Genomic DNA, 22,435 nt, shown 5'->3' with positions numbered 1-22,435 from the left:
CCAATATTTCTTGATAATTTTAAGTCAATATTTTCAGGTAATGTACACTAATAAAATTTGCATGGTAAGATTAAGTAGGGAATTACATACACCCCTCCTTCAGAAAACTTCGCCCTGAAGTTAGAGTGAAAAGATACAAGGAGTTGGAAAGCAGTTTGACAATAAGGCATAACAAAATAGAGATAGAGTTATAGTACTAAAATTTAATAAGTCAGGAAATGATACCACTTCCCATCAATAGTTTCTAACTAATTTATATCCTCCTATCCTTCCTAACCTGGTCCGTCCTCTGTTGCTATATACTATGGGATTAGTTATACCAATCTAAGCACTGATAAAACTAATATGGTGGAAGCGTCGACTATATCGACCTAACTTCCTTAGCAGGTAACTGTCAATCTTCATCACATGTTTATGGGAGCGTGCCCATCACTTCCCTCCAACGATTCCAAGTTTGGAGTTTACACGATGGGAAATACCTCCACCCCTCCTTACAACAAGGGTCAACACTATAATATGGACCACACTATAGCGCTAGTTGGATACTTGTCATTTTACCCATGTCATAAGAGTGCATGTCAAGTAGATACAAAATGTAATAGTACAATGTACATCATACCTTCCCTTGTTAGATGTCTCGACATTCCCCAATGGAAGAGTAGATCTTGGCTATCCTATAGTTATTTCCAATCTGCAAGTTAGTTCTCATTCATGCATATATAAGAACTATATATATATATATATATATAGATCTATATATATATATATATATAAGGATCAATGCACTAGTTAATAACTTCTTTAGTTTAGCGAATGTAATGTCGCATTCATATGTCCATTCATACTTGACCCCTTTTCGCTGTAATGTGGTGATGGATTTTGCAATCCTCAAAAACCCTTCCATAAACCTACGATAATAACCCACTAGCCCCATAAAACTAGTATCAACATTTTTTGGTACTAGCCAATCCATTATGGCCTTTACCTTTTCTGGGCTAATTGAAATCCCTTCTCCTGAAATGATGTGCCCAAAGTAATGAAATTTCTTCTAAAAGAAGGAACATTTTGACAATTTTCCATACAATCAATTTTCCCTTAAGCAAGTCAATACAACCCTTAGGTGCTTTTCATGCTCTTTTTCATTCTTGGATTACACAAGGATGTCATCCAGAAAGACTTTGTACAAATTGGTCCAAATACTTCTTGAACACACTGTTCATGAGGCTCATGAATACTATTGGTGCGTTGGTCAAACCAAATTGAACAGATACGAACTCGTAGTGCCCAAACTGAGTTCGAAATGTAGTTTTTGAGATGTCACCTTCCTTAATCCTCAATTGGTGGTATCCAGATCATAGATCAATCTTTGAGAAAACCATTGCTCCTTTAATTTGATCAAATAGGTCATTTATTCTAGGTATTGAGTACCTATTCTTTATTGTGGCACTATTCTTCAAAAAAAGGTACTAAGTTGTTCATTTTGTTATGAGCGTGATTCGAGAGAAGGATTTCAGCATTTCTAACATTGAACTCTAAAAGGTTTAACTTTTGGGCTAAAGAATCTTGGATTGGGAACAAGTTGAAGTTACTTAAGCTGGATTCTTAAAAGCTTAGAAAATAAAATAAATTATTCATTTCGTTAGGAAAATGACTCTAGAAGATGATTTTAGAATAAAGAAACAACATTAAGGAATAGGAATACCAACACATTAGGAAATTTTTAGAGATGCTTTAATTCATATGTCATGCACACCAGAACTGGTACAAATTGATGTACTTAGAAGACTAAAATAATGGAATTTTATTAGAAAGGTGCACAATATGATTCTTGGTCCTTTCTCATGTTTCCATAGAAATAAGCCACTTTTAATAAAGATGAAATGGTTGGATTCTATTATATGTAAGTATTGTGAGAAATGACTAAATGAATGGTTTTGAAGAACATCGAGTCTCCCCTTTTTTGGTGCTTGTCACCTAGATTATTGTTTTTTTTTGGTGGCTACTAGGCCTATAGTCTTCACTTGATAAATGTCGAGCCTGTGGGAACCCATCCTTCTCTAAACCACTACATTATTAAGAATGTAAGGTTGTTGATCTCTAACTCTACCCTTGCTAAAAACTAAAGATTGGCTATAAACCTGAAAAGGCATAAGACAAGGATAATGTGGACACATGAATATGCAAGCAGAGTTTAGAGAAAGGGAGGAGATAAAAAAACAAGGCTGGAAGTATGTTTTCAAGAACGAGAGCAACGTGCAGCTGTAAGGAAAACTCAGAGAAAAGAATGAAGAGAACTAATAAATAATTTGTAAATTTCAGTAAATGATATGCATTTTAAAAAAGATATGTGCCTAAATTTTCCTAAATTTTCTTATCTTTCTTCTAGTTCTATTACTATACTTGTATCTTTTACATTTTTTTTTACTTCTTATCTTGCCTTCTATAATAATAACTCCAATCTATCTTTAACTAAAGTTCTTTAACATTCTGAGCATTTTCTAATTTGTTGCTTTCTGTTCTCTCCACCTAAAGTGTGTACCCATTTATTCCCTCTACAAAAGCTAGCATGTAGTGTTCCATATGATTATATATATATAGATTGTAAAGTGAGTTTTGTTTCTCTTTATTTGTTGTAATGCTTCACATCCTTATTTAGCAATAGTATTCAAGATGTATTTCCTCTGGAGGAGAGGGCTTAAGCACTTGTAACAGTCTTCGTGATACTATCCCAACAAAGGTATGCTATTTGACAATGTCAAACTCAAGTTTACCTAACAATTTCGGATATAGGTCATGTGTCTTATACGTTTTTAATGAGTTAAGATTCTTTAACTTAGAGAATCCCAAGATTTCCATCAATTCATTCACATTGTCTCCTTTCTACATTGTATAACCAGGCTCTTTAGATTTATGTTGACTAATCACAACCTTGATTTATAGTAGTACAATGCATGCCTATGGAGACCAAAGGAGAAAACCTGCTAAATAATATATGTACAATAGATTGCAAAGTAAAATATATATTCACTGCATGGAGGGGGTCCCTTGTCCCATAAACAAGTGGGTCACATGCACCAATTTGGTGTCTAGCTTGGCCGTGATCTTAAAATTAGATTACTATTTTTATTATTATTAATAACTCAACAATGAAGTTGAAAAACATTACTCAAAATGCAACAGATAAAATATATGAAGACAGATGAGAGACAAAGCAAGCGTAATCAAGCAGACAACTTCTTCATTTTACATCGCATAAAATCTTCTAGAAGAAATCCCTTGTGATTCTTTAACAAAAAATTAAGCCAATTTTCTATTTTACAAATTACATATCAACAAAGTTAGCTGTTATAGGGCCTACAAAGTTTGGGGCAACTAAATATGAAATTAGAAGGAGAGTATAGTCACTAGCACCAATGGTACTCGAAACCAAATGTTGAGAATAAAAAGGTGGGGTATCAATTGACTTGATATGATCCATACAAAAAGGATAAGATATAACACCAGTGAAACATGAAAAAGGCTCTCATGTGAATAAATTTCTATATCTTCAGACGTTAATGTCAACTGTATAAAGGAAATGGAAAATTGAGATACATTGATATTTTAGGAATTATAAGGTGATAAAGTTCAATAACATTACCTTATACAGTGAATCGTGGTAACATTACTAAGATACTAGTGAGATACTTCAATAATATTGACATATCACCTATCTTAAGGGATAAATTCTGTAACATCTATCAATGAAAGAGATAAAGGTCTTGAAAAGAGAGCCGTAGAGCTGAGTCTTTGAAGAGAGGGGTGTTTAATGTCACTTGAGTCATGTTGTCCTCTTTCAAGGAAATTAAAGGTTCCACTGCATGAACAGAAGCATAACATAAAATCGTTTTCCAACGCTAAAAAAAGTGGAAACATAATCAATCTATAAAATAGAGCTTGGAAGAATGCCCGAAGATCAAAGTTATGCTGGAAAGTGAATTGCAAAGTTGAAAAGTTTCATAACAATCAAAGAGATTTTAGGCTTTGAGAAAGGAATTGGAGAGCTAGGTTACCATATGGGCCCTAGAATCAATAAATATTAATATAGAAATATGAAAAAGGCAACGACAGATGGGAGCCCATGGTGGTTGTTCCTAAGCCCACAAGGAAAGATGAAGGCCTCCCCCTGAGGATAAAGATCCTCCTCTGGATGTGGGCTTGATTCCTATCTTAACCTGCCCACTCCATCTGGCCAGCTGGAATGTTTGCTATGTACTTATTGCTTTCTGCCTTGGGCGTTTTGGCAGTTTATGAAACACTAAATTTTGGTGGCAATGGTTGGCCAAATATTATTAGCTAGAATTTTTACATTTTCGCTATAGCTTGTGGTAGTTGTTTTCACAACCTGTTTTTTTTTTTGTAAAATTCATGTAATATATTCTATAAATTAATGGAAATATGATGCATTTTATGTTAAAAAAATAAATAAGGTAGGTTATAGATATATAATTTCAAACAACATAAATTTGTCATAGCAACCTTCAACGAGGAATATCTCCCAGGTGTAAGCATGCTTCATCTCAGACTGGGGTTTCATCAGATTCACAAGTTTCCTCAATGACTTCTCATCTTAGCATGGATCGTTCTATTGATCACAACCTCGTGAAAGTTAATGTTTGATAAGTTAACAAGCTTCCATGGTCCACTTCAACCCTAATCTTCCAAGGACCTCCACTACCAGAAAAACTTCTAAAGCTGTTATGCCAAGTGAGAAGGCATTCCAATCACTAGCAAAGAAGAAGCTTTTTGGCCAAAGATTCCTCATTGAAAAAGCAAAGACATTATAGTCCTACACATCTCTTTGAAAGTAATCTAGCCTTAGAAATTATAAAGAGAATGCCTTAATCTGCCAATTCAATCATCTATAGCCAAGCTCATCGATGTCCAAATATCACACAACAAAATATTGAACAAAGGCTTTTACAATAAGCTTTTGTGCTAGAGGAATTTTCATAGTTTACTTTCAATATTGTCAAGTGGCTCTAGCTTGGGTGGTTAAGAGAAGTTGTTATTCACCCCACCTAGGTTCAAATCTCGTTCATGAAATATTTGTCCCTCATGGGCCATTTGGGGCAAATAATGCAGCACCAACAATCTCACTCTTCTTGACTGCTTGAGGATGGGACAAGATGTTTCCAAACACTTAATTATATTAGATGATCGCATGACCCATGCACACATAAGTGGATCAAAGCCCCACCTCATGTCCTTCAATTTTCCAAGCTGAAGAGCATTTGGCTAGTTCCATGTCAATGGTGCCCAATTCTAATGGCCCTAGGTGGGGGGCACTAATCTATGTCAATGAGTTTATTAGGGATTCCATCACGAATATGGGGAAGTATCCCTTCGCTTCTCCCCAAGGTTTTACTTCGTTTGAAGAAAAGAAGAGAGTTATTAAGGGCAATCTCTAGTTTAAGGGTATGGAAAATCTCTTTTGAAGTCATCAATGCCAAAGTTTAGCCTAGCCACCATGTCAATTACTTCAACACATGTTTGGAAGATACTTTGAAATCTCCCCACTATGACGAAAAGGTAATGGAAATAATTGGTAATTTGCTGCGTATGACAAAGATGATAAAGAAGGAGGTCAATACATCCATGCCAAAATGTGTGTTGATTTAGTATTAAGCAAAGGTTGCCTGCTATGGTACTCTTGGAAATCAATAGTTTTCAATGGATCGACTCAATTGTTAGACTGTAATAATACTACCTTCGAGTGCAGGTTTTGCCATGGCACCAACCACTTCATGGCATCCTACTCCCAAAAACTTCAAAAGAAGGAGAGTGGACAGAAATATTCATTGAATCCTCCACGGATGAAGATGATTTCCAAATGGTTAAGAAAAGATAAGAGAAAAGTCCAATTAGTTTAGTAATCAAATTGAGGAAGAACTTAGAAATGGGACCTCCTTTTACAATAGAACAATGTACAAGAACACAAAATGGAGATGATCCTAAGACTAGACCTCCTTCATATATATATATATATATATATATATATATATATATATATATATATATATATATATATATATATATATATATATATATATATATATATATATATATATATATATATATATATATATATATATATATATATATATATATATATATATATATATATATATATATATAAGAGACAAAGGGTACAATGAGAGCTTCTAGGACCTACTAATATAACACTAGAAATGTAATGACTCAATAAAGGATTTCATGCTTAATATGGGGCTTTGTCTAGGGCTTAACAAAATGGCTCCCTTAGCAAAGACCAATCTAGATACTAAAGCTAAGATTAATATATACATACATATATATATATATATATATATATATATATATATATATATATATATATATATATATATATATATATATATATATATATATATATATATATATATATATAAGAAGAAAAAGAAAAGTCCTTTAGTCATGAAGGCTAAACTCTGCGAGGCAGAAGGTCAGTTTATAGAGGAAGTCTCAAGGAAGCAAACATATTTAAATTTTGATCAGTATCATGTATCTGGCAATATGAACATGTCAATTTATCATGACATTGGCGTAGTCAAATGGCTAAATACAACCTTTTGGCCAAATTCACAAGGCATTAGTTACAATAAAACCCAATTGCATTCAAGTCTGTACTAGTTTGGGAACCTCAACATTCTTATCTAAATGGATCAAATCAATGATTAAATTTCTTCGCTTGGTCAGAAAGCCCTGCCTTGAGAAAGTTGCCTGTCCAATATTTATTAAGGTACACAGGATGAAGTTTACATGCATAGACAAGTGTCAGCACTACACAACATTCTAAGTAATATAAAAAGAAATTTTGTGGTTGTGTTCAAGGAAGCTCAATAAGTATCAAAACCTATAATGTCCACCGAATAACAACATTCCAATGAGAGATGCCCAGGTAGGCTTCTACTCCTACTCGATGGCATGAATTGGAGCCAATTTAACAACAATAAGCCCAATGACCCATTATGGGAGCACTTTTTTTTTAAGCAGGAAAAACTCAGGGCCACCAGAAGAGCCTCTAGTGATATAATCTTAAGACTCTGACATGCAATATATCATCATGTGCAGACAAAACCTAGCCAGCCAAAATAATCCACTGGTGATCTGTAAGGGAGCATATTTGCACTCATGCCAAATGCCTCTTGAACTTAACCCATTAACTGTTTCCTTATGTTTGATAAAGACCAGCTCTTAGCTAAACAAAAGCAATTTTAGGTCATATTCCAGGACCAAAAGATGGTTAAATATCCAAAGATGGTTGAATATCCACAAGATGGTTTAATATCCATTACTGTCCTCGCTAAGGCTACAACAGTAGGAGCACATGCTTTCAAGTCGAATTTAGTCCCATATATAAAGTCAAATACTACCCAGTTGGCTCATATTCAAGAAGGCCCATTATGAAAACTATTGGCCAAATGTTCTCGTAAAAAGCAAAAAGAAAACTATATATATTTGAAACATAGAATTGTATGGTACAAAATGCCATGGGATATGGGTTCATAAGGAGCGTTCTCACAGTACAGAGAAAAGTCCTTGCTTCTGCCAAATTCTATGGATTTAAGATAAATATAGCAATTCCCCACTAAATGATTGTCAACATTCTGAAAAGAAGAAACTCACCTCGACAATGTCATGCAGTGGAATAATGTTGGGATGATTAATTTTCCTGAGAATCCTTGTCTCCAAGAATAGGCTCTCCCACAGCTTGTGACTGAGCTTCTAAGTAGCAATTTCCTTGATAGCAACCTGATAACCATGGTGGTGAATGTGTCTGGCGTGCCATACCACAGAAAAGGACCTTGATCCAATCTGCTTCTCCAACACGTAATTACCGACTACTCTACCCCTGCTACGCTACAACTTGTTTGAGGTATAACATGAGACTTCCAAGTTGATTGCTGACTGCTGCCTCTAGCACCCACACCCGACAATCACTCAACCTACGAAAATCAATTAATTAACTTAAACATACAAGGTGAAGTATAGGTTTAATGAGGGGGCAAGCGACCAGTGAGGTCCATTGTGAAATGCGTTCTTGAAAAGGGAGAATGTTGGGAAGTGCGAGAAGTGGGCCATGGAAATAGCTGGTTGGGCATAACTGCACATTCACAAAGAGTCAGACCCGTGCAACTTTGAGAGGTGCTTCGAGTGGAGTCTGTCTCATTTTAATCAGTTACTACATGCTACCATAAAATCAAATCAAGTTCCAATCACATCGGTTTGAATTTGAATACAGAGATGCTAAAGGAAAATCCTCTGAACTTCATGGATATTTGCAATGCATTGACAAAGCAAATGATATGTCCGCTTCTGGGTAATGTTCTCAACGCGGTTTCAATACTACTCCATAGTGGGCACTGATGCAGTAAAATAATGGAACAACTAGCTGTGCTCTGGATATCCTTAATTTCAGTCCTGTAAATGGAAAGCCAATGAGGATAATGTTTTCCCCATCATTGATGCATGCAGGAAATTTCATTCACATGCCAAAGTCTCAGATATAATGAAGTGGGTTGGCTCTTCTTCATTATTTGTAGGTGGAGTTTGGGTGCAGAGAAACCCTGGAAATGACCCTCTTCTGGCCTGCTGGGTAGCTCCTCTATGGTCTGTTCAGGGCTTGGTTCTTTGTAACATTGGTAGGGAAATTCTGTGGCATAATTAGGTGGAAGGGGGTCTGCCCTTGTTTTGTTTGTTGTTTGCAAGAAAGCAGAGAAATTTCCAAACTGTTGCAAGCACGGAATTGTGGGGGTGAAGGCAGAAAAGAGTGTTCCAGTTGGTTTGATGCAGAAATTTGAAATAAGCTGGTCGCACAAGCAGAAGGGGGCATGCTCTCAGTCTGAAATTTCAGATTTAAAGAGGTAGCTGAGGATCCAAGAAATTGTTCCTTTGGAAAAAAATCAGTCATTTGTAGCATGAAGCCACAAATTCGAGCTCAAGAAGATGCAAGAGATAGGGAAGCAGCTTTCACTATGGAATCTATGAATTACCAGAATCATGAAATCCAGAAATTAAGACAGGAAAACGTTCACCTCAAGCTGGCTGTCTACAAATTATTGAGTTATCAGAACATGCCTCAAGCTCAGGTTCATTTATCCATTAGGTCAACTGCAGATAGAGGCAGAAATTGCGTAGCAACATCTTCCTGATGTGGGTGTGGACAACGTCAATCAGACCACCATGAACAACGTGCTTAAGATTTCTTAATTTTGTTCTTTCTAGAAGTAGTGTAAACTCTATTTATTGTTAGGGATTTATGTCGAGATCTACACATATAGAATCATTCGGAATCTACATACTGGTACAGTTAGCAGAGCATTTTGTAGGGAGGATGTAATTTTTGATAAAAACTAAAGATGCAATTTTGATAAAAACATTTTTTATTGGATGTATCTACAAATCTAATGTCCTATATTACTTACCAATGAGAGTGAGAATGCAACATTTTGCTAATAGAAAAACAACCATTTCTATTTTAAAAAAATATTAGTAAGAAAAAAAATACTTTGTGTGTATATATAGACGCATGCGTGCACACCCGATATATTTACTCCCGAATTATTAAAACTCCAAACATAGCCATTTTTCTTGGTTCGAAGGTCGTGTATTATTAATAAACAGGAATTTCACCTATAGACCACCTAAAATGCATAAATTTACATTCAATGTTACTTAAAAAAAGAAAACAAGAAAGCAACATTATTAGTGTGATTTTCAGTCTTTGAAGGCCTTCCACCAGTGATCAAATATGCTCTTATAAAGTGGGTTTTGAAAAATGAAAAATCAAAAGTGCCCAGGCCATATAAAGGTCATTTCTCTCTACGCTAAGCATAGGATTGGCGCTATGCACCTGGGCTTTTTCTCCTATGTTATTTTGAACTAACACAATGCATAGGAGCTTCATTACGCACCTAGGAGAGTGTGCTACACACCGAGCAGTTGAGGTTTAGATCGTTGCAAATTGCATCAAATCATCTCAAAAATGCTCCATTTCCTCTTTGCAAGTAAGTAACACCACCATTCTTGCTGAAAAGAATTGTTGCATCAGTATTTGGTGGTTTTGTCTCTAAAAAACATCAAACCCTAATTGTCACTGAATTGTCTCATATATTGTAAAAAACTCACTCATTACTGCTGTCCTATATCATCTATTTGTTGTTCCTTAAATCCCATTCCCCATATATAATTCCCTAAACATCATTCCCTAACTTTTCCCTAATCCCCAAACCCTATACACATACACCCAAAACCCTATACATATACCCCAAAAACCCTACACTATTCACTAACCCTACTCACTCCCTACATCCCTTTCCCATTCTTGTTCACCCTCACCTATTTTCCTATTCAAATCTCTTCATACTCATCTTACCTTCATCCACCAATACACCACTCTTCATTTACCACAAAGAAAAACAAATGAACAATAATGGATGGGACAGTAAGTATGAAATGTAGGAAGAAAAACATAGTGACAGTTCCAAGGAGAGAGACACATAGGGAAGAAGGCCTCATAAGAGAGGAAGGCATATCAGAGAGGAGCCCACCAATTTGAGAGAGCTGCAAACCTGCCCATTTTCCCTTTCTTGTTTCAAACATCGGTCATGTTTTAGTTTTTGTGAAATGGTGGAAAGGGTAAAATCCCATCATGAATTAGCAAGGTTGTTTGTGACACATTTGGAGGACAACAATGAGGTAAACCTTGTTGGAGCCACATTCACTTTGTCACCAGCTGTCATTTCAGAGGCTAAAGGTATTCCAAATGTGGGTGAAAAGTGGAAGAAAGTCAGTACGTTGACAGGGAATACTATGAGCCTTACATTAAGGCTAAATATCATAACAAACTCAGTAGACTATTCCCCTTTAAATTCTTGGAGGACAGGTTTGCTCCATTGATGAAGATCATGATCAAGTACTTTACTTGTGAAGGTAGGTTCTCCCAGTTGTATGCCTACCACATTAGACTACTGATGCATTTCACTAGGGTTAGAATGTTGAATATCCCCTACTTCATATTCAGAAACATTGAGAAGATGGCATTCATTATAAAGAAAAAATCATACCCCCAACAACTAACCAGTATCTACCACTTCTCTGTGATTAAAATCATTGTTTTACATCAACTAAACCTACTTAACATACCGTGGGAGACCTTCATTTCTCATGAAATGTTAAAAAGCCCTCAATTCTTTTCATCAGTGCCCCAAGAAGAAGGCGGACCTTCAGGATAGCAAAAGGTCCAAGAGATTGAAACTGTGGGAGCGCTAGTGTTTGTGACATATGAGAGGGGCACTAGAAAACTTCTTGCACCTGCCAGGTGAGTATTATCTCCACAAGGTGTGGAAGGGGTCTCACCTTCATCTTTAGCCCACAGGAAAATGCTATCTCCACAAGGAGTGGAAGGGGCTTTGCCTTCTTCTTTAGCTAAACAAGTACATTTTGGGCAGCAACACAAGGGCAAAGGTAAAGGCAAGAAAAATATGCATGAGAAGGTTCCTTGTGAGGGGCAAGAGAAGGATTTTAACCTTGTTGATCATGAGGACACACAAGGAATTGATATCATTGACTTAGATGCTCAAGATCCAAGGACTGTCAAAGTGTTAAGTTATGGTATGTTCTATGCTTATAATAGTTTACTTCTTTTTCTTATTATATTCCACCGATTAGCAATCACATGTAGATAAAGTAAAGTGCAGATAGAACATTAAACGATCGACAAAAAACAAGCCAAGACAAGAGACACAAGATGTGGCGGCTAGCCAGGGACAAACCCCAAAATGTGTGGGGAAATCCTTTGATCAAATCTTCTTTTATCTTCAATAATTCAGCAGAGAGAAATGGTACAATAAATCTGATTCATATCAGCAGTAGAAAACCCTAGATCAGTAGCATCAGCATTAGCGTCTTCATTATCAAACTAGGGCAGACGATATCTCACAAACCGACCGTCGGATTGCCTTCATTCCACCACCAAACATTTCAGCTTCTAGAGGAGGTTCATATGAACCTACAACGCAGTTCAGATGAGGAGATATTCTAGGCCACGCAAGTCAATCTTTACTTCTGTAGTTGCAGCTTCAGTTTCAGTAGTTTCGGGCTTCAAACTAGGGCAGTCGATATCTTGCAAACCGTTCGTCGGATTGACTTCATTCCACCACCAAAAGTTGCGGATTTCAAAGAGGTTCAGATGAACCTACATCGCAGTTCCAAATAGGAGATATTCTAGTCCACGCAAGTCAATCTTTACTTCTTCAGTTGCAGCTTCAGTTTCAGCAATTTCTGGCTTCAAACTAGGGCAGTCGATAACTTGCAAACCGCTCGTCGGATTGACTTCATTCCACCACCAAAAGTTGCGGCTTTCAAAGGAGGTTCAGATGAACCTACAACGTAGTTCCAAAGAGGAGATCTTCTAGGCCACGCAAGTCAATCTTTACTTCTGCAGTTGCAGCTTCAGTTTCAGCAATTTCCGTCTTCAAACTAGGGCAGTCGATATCTTGCAAACTGTTCGTCGGATTGACTTCATTCCACCACCAAAAGTTGCAACTTTCAAAGGAGGTTCAGATGAACCTACAGCATAGTTCCAAAGAGAATATCTTCTAGGCCACGCAAGTCAATCTTTACTTCTGCAGTTGGAGCTTCAAATTCAACAGCTTCTGGCTTCACATGTGTGAGAGAGAGAGACCCATTTCAGCGCAGTAGAGAAGAGACTCATATCTGCGCAGTAGAGAGACAGAGATGTGATGAGATGAGTGATTCCAAATGAGGAAAAGTCCTCTTATATTTATACACAACGTTTGTGGGTGAATAGATGCGACTGTTGGGCTTCTGAGCCTACATGAGTTGTAGGTCGGCTTGATAATAATTCCATAATCAAAATAAATTCATATCTCCATGAATACTTATCGGAATTGGATGATCTTTATATCAATCCTACACCTCTCGATGAGAGGAATCTAATAAAGATATTATTAGCCATGAATAAGATGACCCACATGAAGTTTTTCCCTGGTTTCCAATTTTAACACTCCCTCTCAACCATGGAGAACTTCATCTGCAATCTGTCTATCGGTCGTTACTATTCATCCATCAAATGCACTGCCTTGTAGAGCCTGACCCTTGCCCTGCTCTGCTCTATTTTGCCTGTTCTGCTTTGTCTTGTTCTTCCCTGCACTAATCTGTACTATTTTGTTCTGTTCTGCTCTGCTCTTGCATTGTTCTGTTCTACTCTTCTTTTGTCCGAATTATGAAGAAGAAGAAATGATCGAGGATGTATCATACTGACTCAAAGTCAGTCTCAGAGTATGTACCACTGATCCCAGACCAGTCTGAACCGACCCGAAGTCAGCGTCATAGTATGGTACAACTCCTACCACTGGTCCAAGACCAGTATCATTGATCCCAGATCAATGGAGGTCATCCTAGCATAGGGAGTACGATAGTTACAACGATGCATCCATCGGTACTACTATGGTCCCTAACTTCATTTCCCTGCTCAATTATCAGATGAGAGGTACTTCCCATGAGTCCCAGACTGCATGGGTAGGATGCCTCGATAGGAGAACTAATCAATCCTGTCCTCACAGGAGAACACATCAATCCTGCTACAATTTCCATGGAGAACACATCAATCCAGGCCTCACAGGAGAACACATCAATCCTGCTACAATTGCCATGGAGAACACATCAATCCAGGCCTCATAGGAGAACACATCAATCCTGCTACAATTGCCATGGAGAACACATCAATGCAGGCTGCCATGGAGAACACATCAATGCAGGTTGCCATGGAGAACACATCAATCCAGGCTTCATAGGAGAACTAATCATCCTACTACACAGGAGAGAGAATCATCCTATTCCACAAGAGAGCGAATCATCTTGTCCCACAAGAGAGTGAATCATCTTGTTCCAGTGTGCACCACTAGGGGAGGGTGAGTCACCCTGTGGTCATATGTTGCTCCAGCAGGAACCTTAAGCCCTCAAAGCTCTAAGAGCTCAATGTATGCAACATGTAGGACCCTTTTACAAGGTTTTCTTGCCGACTCCAAGTCGTTTGGGAAAATCACAGATTAGATCTTTCCTCGGGGCTTTGACAAGGTGTATCAACCTGTACATCATCTTAATGTGATGGAGCTTCCTTGCTCATCAACCTACCATATCCCAGATGATGTCTTTCTGCTAGAGCAATTGATGAATACGAGATTCCTGGATAATCGAATCCCACCTCTAGTTGTTACAGAGAATCACAGTGGTATCCAATGTAAATCCAAACAGCTCACTGAAGAGCTTTCACAACCAGACTGCCTCACACGAGGTTATGCTAGCAACAATATATCCTGCTTCAGCGATGCTCAAAGCTACCGACTTCTACTTCCTGCTCATCCAGGATATCGAAGAAGATCCCAAGGTGAAACAGTACCCGGAAGTGCTCTTACGGTCCACCACACTGCCTGCCCAATCAACATCAGTATATCCAAGTAGTCTCACATCTCCGGCAGTGTATCTTAATCCATGAGAGATTGTGTCCTGAAGACATCTCAGAAGATTCTTGGCATCAATCTAGTGAGGCTCAACCAAATATGAGCTCACAATGCTAACTGCAAAACATATGTTCGGACGGAGGTTCACCAAGAACATCAATGCGAATGAGTTTTTGAAACTCAGAGGCATTTCCCAAGTCTGGTCCGACATCACTACCATATAACTTCTAAAAGTTAAGATCCTCGAGGTAGTCACAGGCTTGCAGTCCATCATACCGAATCTTTCCAATATATTCACCACATATTTTCCTTGAGATAGGAAAATTTCTCCTGGCTTTTGCCACACTTCAAGTCCTAGGAAGTAGTGCATCAGTCCTAGGTCTTTCATTTCAAATTCAGAGGCCAGCTCCCTCTTACATTTGTGAATGAGAGGGTCTGCACCTGTTAGAAGGAGGTCATCCACATACAACACCAGTATGAGAAGCTTGTCATCTTCAACCTTAAAGTAAATGTTAGGATTGGCTTCACTCCTAGTGAATCCCAGCTTCATCAAGTAGCTATTGATCCTCCCATACCATGCTCGGGGTGCTTGCTTCAGCCCATAGAGAGCTTTCTTCAACCTGCATACATGAGATTTTCGATCATAAATCTCAAATCCTTCGGGTTGCTCCACATAGACCTCTTCTTCGATCGAGCCATGCAAGAATGTAGACTAGACATCCATCTGATGTAGGTTCCATCCTTGTGAAGCAGCAAGGGCTATGAGCGGATGGTCGTATATCTGGCAATAGGTGCAAATATCTCATCATAGTCTATACCTTCCTTTTGGGAGAAACCTCGAGCAACAAAACGAGCCTTATACTTTTCCGTGCTTCCATCTGTTGCATGCTTTATCTTGTAAAGCCATTTGGAAGTAACAACAGTCTTGTCCTGGGGTCTGGGAACTACATCCCAAACATCATTCTTTATGATAGACTCATATTCTTCGTTCATAGCATCCTTCCATACTTGATGCTTGACGGCATCTGAGAATGACGAAGGCTCATTTTGTATGATCGTGCTCATGATGGTCAGGTATCCCTGATACCTGTTAAGTTTCTTACTTTTATGGAAGGTTCCTCAGGGTGCAGCATGTCCTTCAGCATCATCAAGTATCCCCCTAAGCCATGAAGGCCTCTTCCTAGAAGAGGAAGGCTCATGTGAAGGAGGATCAATCGGATCTATGGGTTCTTCTACATCAGGCATTCATTCATCATCCTTTTCTTTCGGTTCCCTGGTGTCGGCTTCTTGAGAGCTACCCAAAGTCAGCAAATTGATCACCTTGCTGAGAGCCATATCTTCATCAAAGGTGACATCATGACTAATTATGACTTCCCTTTGACCAACTACATAGATTCTATAGCCTTTAGTATTTTCACCATAGCCCACGAAAATTCCCTTCTTTCCAGATGCTCCCAATTTATTTCTTTTCTCTTTCGGCACTATGTGGTGTAGTAGTCTCCCTCTTAATGCCAGCCTCAGATATGCCTGAGTGAACCAACTGTAATACATCGGAGGTCTTACTTTGGCTTGAGGGGAACGGTCCCCTTTTGAGCTTTCCTTTGACACATCCTGGACATACACCTTCTTTGTCTACTTGGAATTCAGGCATCCCTGTCACCATTTGTTTTACACCAAGTAGAGATTTGTAATGAAGGTGGGCAAACCTCTGATGCCAAAGTTCACACTGAAGAGTTGTGTCACAAGACATGACACCTAGCGGACTTCCATCAACCTGATATGATGAATCAACACTAAACCCAAGAGTAAAGGCATTTCCATATATATACCTTGCCATTGCTTAAGGTTACCTTGTAGCCTTTGTCTTCCATTGCCAAGATGGACACTAGGTTCTTTTTGAGGTCAGGTGCATTTAATACATCCTGGAATTTCTAGCCTTCTTAAATGGTTGTCCTCTTCCTCGATCCCCAAATCTCCTCTTACCTTTGCTGTTGAATTTTTCATTCCTTTGATTTGCCATCAGAGGGATTTTGATCATTGTCCTGGTGTGAGTCCTTTCTATCAGGGCACTCCCTTGCATAGTGACCTTCTTTATCACAGATGTAACATCATCCTTTTCTTCCACCCTTAGGTCGAGCCTTTCCTTTTGATTTAGACCCAGAATTATTTCTTTCTTAGCATGAGAAGAAAAAGCAACAGGAGGACCTTTAGGCAAGGGCATTTCCTGCTCTTCTACCCTTGTTTGTTCTTGAATGCATCTAGCCATTAATTCCTCGAAACTAGGAATTACATTATTGTTCAGAAGAGTAGTCCTAAACAAATACCATTCAGATGGTAATCCTCCGAGAGTTTTGAGTGCCATTTCTCTGTCAGTAATGGTTTCCCCAATATATATGAGATCGTTCTTGATCTCGGTGATTCTTAAGAAGTATGCTTGCATACTTTCATCTTTACCCTTCTTGATTTCCCTCAACTTATTCCTAAGAAACAAAACTTGATTTGCATCATTAACTTTAAATAAACTCACCAGTCTGTCGTAGATTTCCTTGGAGGTGTCTAGATCAGAGATGTAGGCCACCAAGCGCTTGTTGATAGAGTCCCGGATGATCTTCTTTGTTTTGACTTCTTCATTTTTCCATTTGTTCTAGGCAGCAGCAGATGCATTTGATGAAGGCTCAACAATATTGCCTCTTACATGGTCCAACACTCCTTGATCTTCAAGGGTTAGATCGATATACATCCTCCATCTGTGATAGTCAGCTTTCTCATGGAGCTTGTCTTCGGCAGGAAAGAGTGTTGAGGACCCCATAGTTCTTTTAGGATAGCCTTGCCAATCTTTTCTGCAATGATTGCTCTTGCTCTTGCTCGGGCTTTGTCTTGACCTCAGCTCTGATACCATGTTAATTTATGGTATGTTCTATGCTTATAACAGTTTACTTCTTTCTCTTATTATATTCCACCGATTAGCAATCACATGTACATAAAGTAAAGTGCAGATAGAACATTAAACGATCGACAGAAAACAAGCCAAGAAAAGAGACACAAGATGTGGCGGCTAGCTAGGGACAAACCCCACAATGTGTGGGGAAACCCTTTGATCAAATATTCTTTTATCTTCAATAATTCAACAAAGAGAAATAGTACAATAAATCTGATTCATATCAGCAGTAGCAAACCCTAGATCAGTATCATCAGCATTAGCGACTTCATTATCAAACTAGGGCAGACGATATCTCACAAACCGACCGTCAGATTGACTTCATTCCACCACCAAAAGTTTCAGCTTCTAGAGGAGGTTCAGATGAGGAGATCTTCTAGGCCACACAAGTCAACCTTTACTTCTGCAGTTGCAGCTTCAGTTTCAACAGTTTATGGCTTCAAACTAGGGCAGTCGATATCTTGCAAACCGTTCGTCGGATTGACTTCATTCCACCACCAAAAGTTGCGGCTTTCAAAGGAGGTTCAGATCAACCTACAGCACAGTTCCAAAGAGGATATCTTCTAGGCCACGCAAGTAAATCTTTACTTCTGCAGTTGCAGCTTCAGTTTCAGTAGTTTCCGACTTCAAACTAGGGCAGTCGATATCTTGAAAACCGTTCGTCGGATTGACTTCATTCCACCACAAAAAGTTGCAGCTTTCAAAGGAGGTTTAGATGAACGTACAACGCAGTTCCAAAGAGGAGATCTTCTAGGCCACGCAAGTCAATATTTGCTTCTACAGTTTCAGCTTCAGTTTCAGCAGCTTCTGGCTTCAAACTAGGGCAGTCGATATCTTGCAAACCGTTCGTCGGATTGACTTCATTCCACCACGAAAAGTTGTGGCTTTCAAAGGAGATTCAAATGAACCTACATCACAGTTCCAAAGAGGAGATCTTCTAGGCCACGAAAGTCAATCTTTACTTCTGCAGTTGCAGCTTCAAATTCAACAGCTTCCGGCTTCACATGTGTGAGAGAGAGAGACCCATTTCAGCGCAGTAGAGAAGAGACTCATATCTGCACAGTAGAGAGACAGAGATGTGATGAGATGAGTGAGTCCAAATGAGGAAAAGTCCTCTTATATTTATACATAACGTTGGTGGGTGAATAGATGCGACTGTTGGGCTTCTGAGCCTACATGAGTTGTAGGTCGGCTTGATAATAATTCCATAATCAAAATAAATTCATATCTCCATGAATACTTATCGGAATTGGATGATCTTTATATCAATCCTACACCTCTCGACGAGAGGAACCTAATAAAAATATTATTAGCCATGAATAAGATGACCCACATGAATTTTTGCCCTAGTTGCCAATTTTAACACAAAGACATTATCATTAAGGAGCAAGAGGCTGAGATACAAGCCTTGTCAGTCAATTTAGAGAGGGAAATGTGGGTCATCAATTATCTAGAGCAAAAAAACAAACAATTTACCGACAAGAAAGTCCTCATGGAGCTACAAATGATAAAGGAAGGCAGGCAAAAGGCTAAGGAGGCCAATGTTCCATTACCTCCTATTGAACAAGAAATTGAGAATGATAGGGAAACATGGCTTGAGAGGGTCAACATACACCTTAAAAAGCTACTTGAGAAGGCCAATAGAGAGAAGAAGATGCATCGCCGGATGGCCTATCACTATATGACCTGGAACAAAATATGTAATATAAGGATGAGGAAGCTTAAGGCAAGGTTAAGGAAGGCCTTGAGAAGAAAAGAGGAGCAAGACAAGATAAATATCTTGGCTGAAGCCTCATTAGCCCATCAAATCAATTAATGAGAGTTCCTTGGGCCAAATCTAGGCAAGTTTTGGTGAGTTTTTGTCACTTTGAAATTTTGAAATTTTCCAACACAGAAAATTGCATTAGGTGCGTAGCGCCACTGGTGCTATGCTTTTGATTGAGAGATTTTTTGGAGAAATGGTTTGCATATTTGGATTCATCATGATGAAAGAATCAATCCCTGAAAGTTTCAGCAATTTTGGAGCAAAAATTGGTCACCTAAAGGTGAAAAAACCATCGAAAAATGACCTCTCTGCCTCTTTTTGGACACACAGGAAGCAACCTTGGGAGATTCCACTTTTCAGGGGGCGAATGACCTCCAAATGAAAATTTCAAGATGCTCCAGAAACTAGATAGGAAGAAATTTCCAACGAGCTATCTTGGGATCAATTTTGCATAGGGTAAGGCCTCCAAAATCAGCTAAGAAGTGATGCTATGCACATGCCCAATGGCGCTACGCATAGAACCAGTTTGCTCAAAAATCCAAATTTTGCCTTGTTTTTCTACAAGCTGTTGACTTTCTCTCTCATCTTGGATGAATTTATGACTGTAAATGATGCTTTGATATGTAAATTTAATTTTAAAATTACCTTAGAGGGTAGATTCATCATTTTGAGGTGGTTTGGGGGTGAATGAATAAGTTTCCATGGTTTTAGAGGCAAGCTGTTCCACTGCCTATATTCATGTTCCTAGTTTAGATATGGTTGAAATAGTCCCTTATCTCTTGGATTCGACCCCTAATGGCTAGCATGAGTTGTTTTATGCCTATATTATGTATTTTCTTAGTAATTTGTAAAGGTTGGACTCTCTTGGATGCTCTGAGCTACATTGTACATCTCTACAACACTTTGGCAAGGAAATAAACCAGGGTTTGCAACTATTTTTGTGGGATTCTTATGGTAATGTGTTTCTGCAATGTTTCTCCTTCTGTCTTTAGTTTTTCTCATATTTTATATGTGCCAAAATCTAATCCATTCTTCTAAACTAAATGAAATGAAGATAGATAGGTAGAATACATTGGTAACAGTGCTCTGCCTTGGGAATACATTTAGTTTTTGATGTTTTCAGTATTTTGAAGAGTACTCATGATCTTTGCATGCCTTCCTCAGCTCCTCACCAGTCTTAGGCCTACCATCTCACTCAAATCCAAGTGCTAAAACACCTACCTACCTCGCCCCACAGAACACCTTGCATTCCTGACTTCATTTCCCGAACCCAAAGTTGCCTGCTCCATTTGATCCAGCAACAAAACCATCAAAATCAATGAAAAACCTTAGAGCTACTATACCTAGCCTAAAATCCATTTTTTATTGAGTCATCTCAACTGAGATTGACAAGGAGAGAGCCCTCTCCCGACCTGGTAGGGCTAGCTACTAGGTTAAGCTTGGTTTATGGTTATCCTAGGATTGCCTCCCTTCAGCCTAAGGTCGATCTATGCTCTAACAATTAGTACTGGAAGCAGCAACAATATTTCTTATAGGTGAGACTACTAGGTGGGTTTCAAGGTCCAGATTTTGAACCTAGGCTCTGATACCATGGGTGAGGATCCCTCCTATCTCCCTCTAACTAAAATGAAATTTCTCTAATCCTAAACACAATAAGATGGGAAATAACTTATTTATATCTCAACATTTATTTTATGATAATATACCATTAAAATTTATTTACCACAAATTAAATAAGTAAGAATTTCATTGAAACCATTTACATAAGTAATCAATAAATGGAGGAATACCTATTCCAATAGCTTAGTTGAGATGCTCTTGATCTCCTGACTCTGTTGGGATGCTTCTCTTGTCTACCCGACTGGATTTTCCTCTCAACCAACTAGGAAGTATTTCCTAGCCCACGGAACCTCCATAGGTTCCCTAGCCCTCCGAACCCAAGTCCAACAAAATGTAATGTGTCCATGTTTAACCAACACTCTCCATATCCAAGTTTGGTCTCCCTCCTCTTTCTCCACATCCCTCCTCCAAAACCAAACCGAAACCAAGACCAAAGATCCCCCCTCTTCCTCCCATCCACCTCAGCCACCTATCATTAATGTCATTACTACCTCCTCATCCTTTCATTTAGTATTCTTGACTTTTCTTACCATATTGTTGTGGGGAAAAATGCCTATGCAGGAGGATCCTATCCACCTAAGGTGTGACAGTGCCTTAGCAACAAATAGAAACGGATATTCTAGTATTCTTCCTTTATGAATTAAGAATGAAGAGAGATAGATGGACTAACCGGTGTCTTCCGTTTGTCCCTCGATCCAATTCCTCTTCTCTTTGGGAGTTCCCAACTACTTGTCTTCTCGCTCGCCCAGCTTCAAGAGGTTTTTGCAAGATCACAAGAAGAGAACACTACGCAAAGACATCGATTCATATTCATAACTAGTTCAGGATTAGAAATAAACTAAATACACTAATGCAATCATACATCAAAGACACATCAGCATATAGGAGAAGCCAAGATAGCTTTATTGATGAATAAGAAGGTTCAGGAAGAGATACAACCCAGAGGGCTCCAATCCAGCATCTCCTTCCCAGCAAATGAAATTCCTATCTTCACCTTCCCTCAAAGCATTAAGCACCCAATAATTCCAGTCTCAAACCAACAGAAATTCTTTGCAATAACAAAATTCCAGCCTCCAGATCTCATGGAGGAGAGATCCATATATAGATGTTTGGAGAGAGGATGAGTCAGCTTGAGATCTGACTAGTGTCCTCTCCCTCTGTCAGTTCTTGATTCCACTTGGAGGTTCTTGCTTCCACTTGGAGATTGGGAACTTCTTACTCATCATTAGTCGAATTCACTGAGGCAAGTGTCATTGAGGAAGATTCTGGAAGCTTCCTGGGTCTTGACACCTCTTGGAATGAACTTGCCATTTGTCAATTCCCGCTCAGCGCACCCTGGTAGTGCTTCTACCTGCGTTGCAGTGCAGGTAGCCAGTGTTGACTTTGCATTTCAGCGCAGATAGCTAGTGGAGCCACTGAATTGATCCTGAATTGACTTGTTTTTGAGCAGTTTCTGGTGGAGAACTTCTGTGAATTGCTGCGGTTTGTTAGCCTTGTTCCTCTAGGGGTAGGAACAACATGTTTAGGGACTTTGGATCCCTTAGATTATGGACATTTCATGCTCAATGC

The sequence above is a fragment of the Pinus tabuliformis genome, chromosome 3_1 (assembly GCF_031772625.1).
Source record: "Pinus tabuliformis cultivar Carrire ecotype Pingquan chromosome 3_1, CPIR1, whole genome shotgun sequence".
Classification (NCBI taxonomy): Eukaryota; Viridiplantae; Streptophyta; class Pinopsida; order Pinales; family Pinaceae; genus Pinus; species Pinus tabuliformis.
This window is presented reverse-complemented; position numbering follows the sequence as displayed.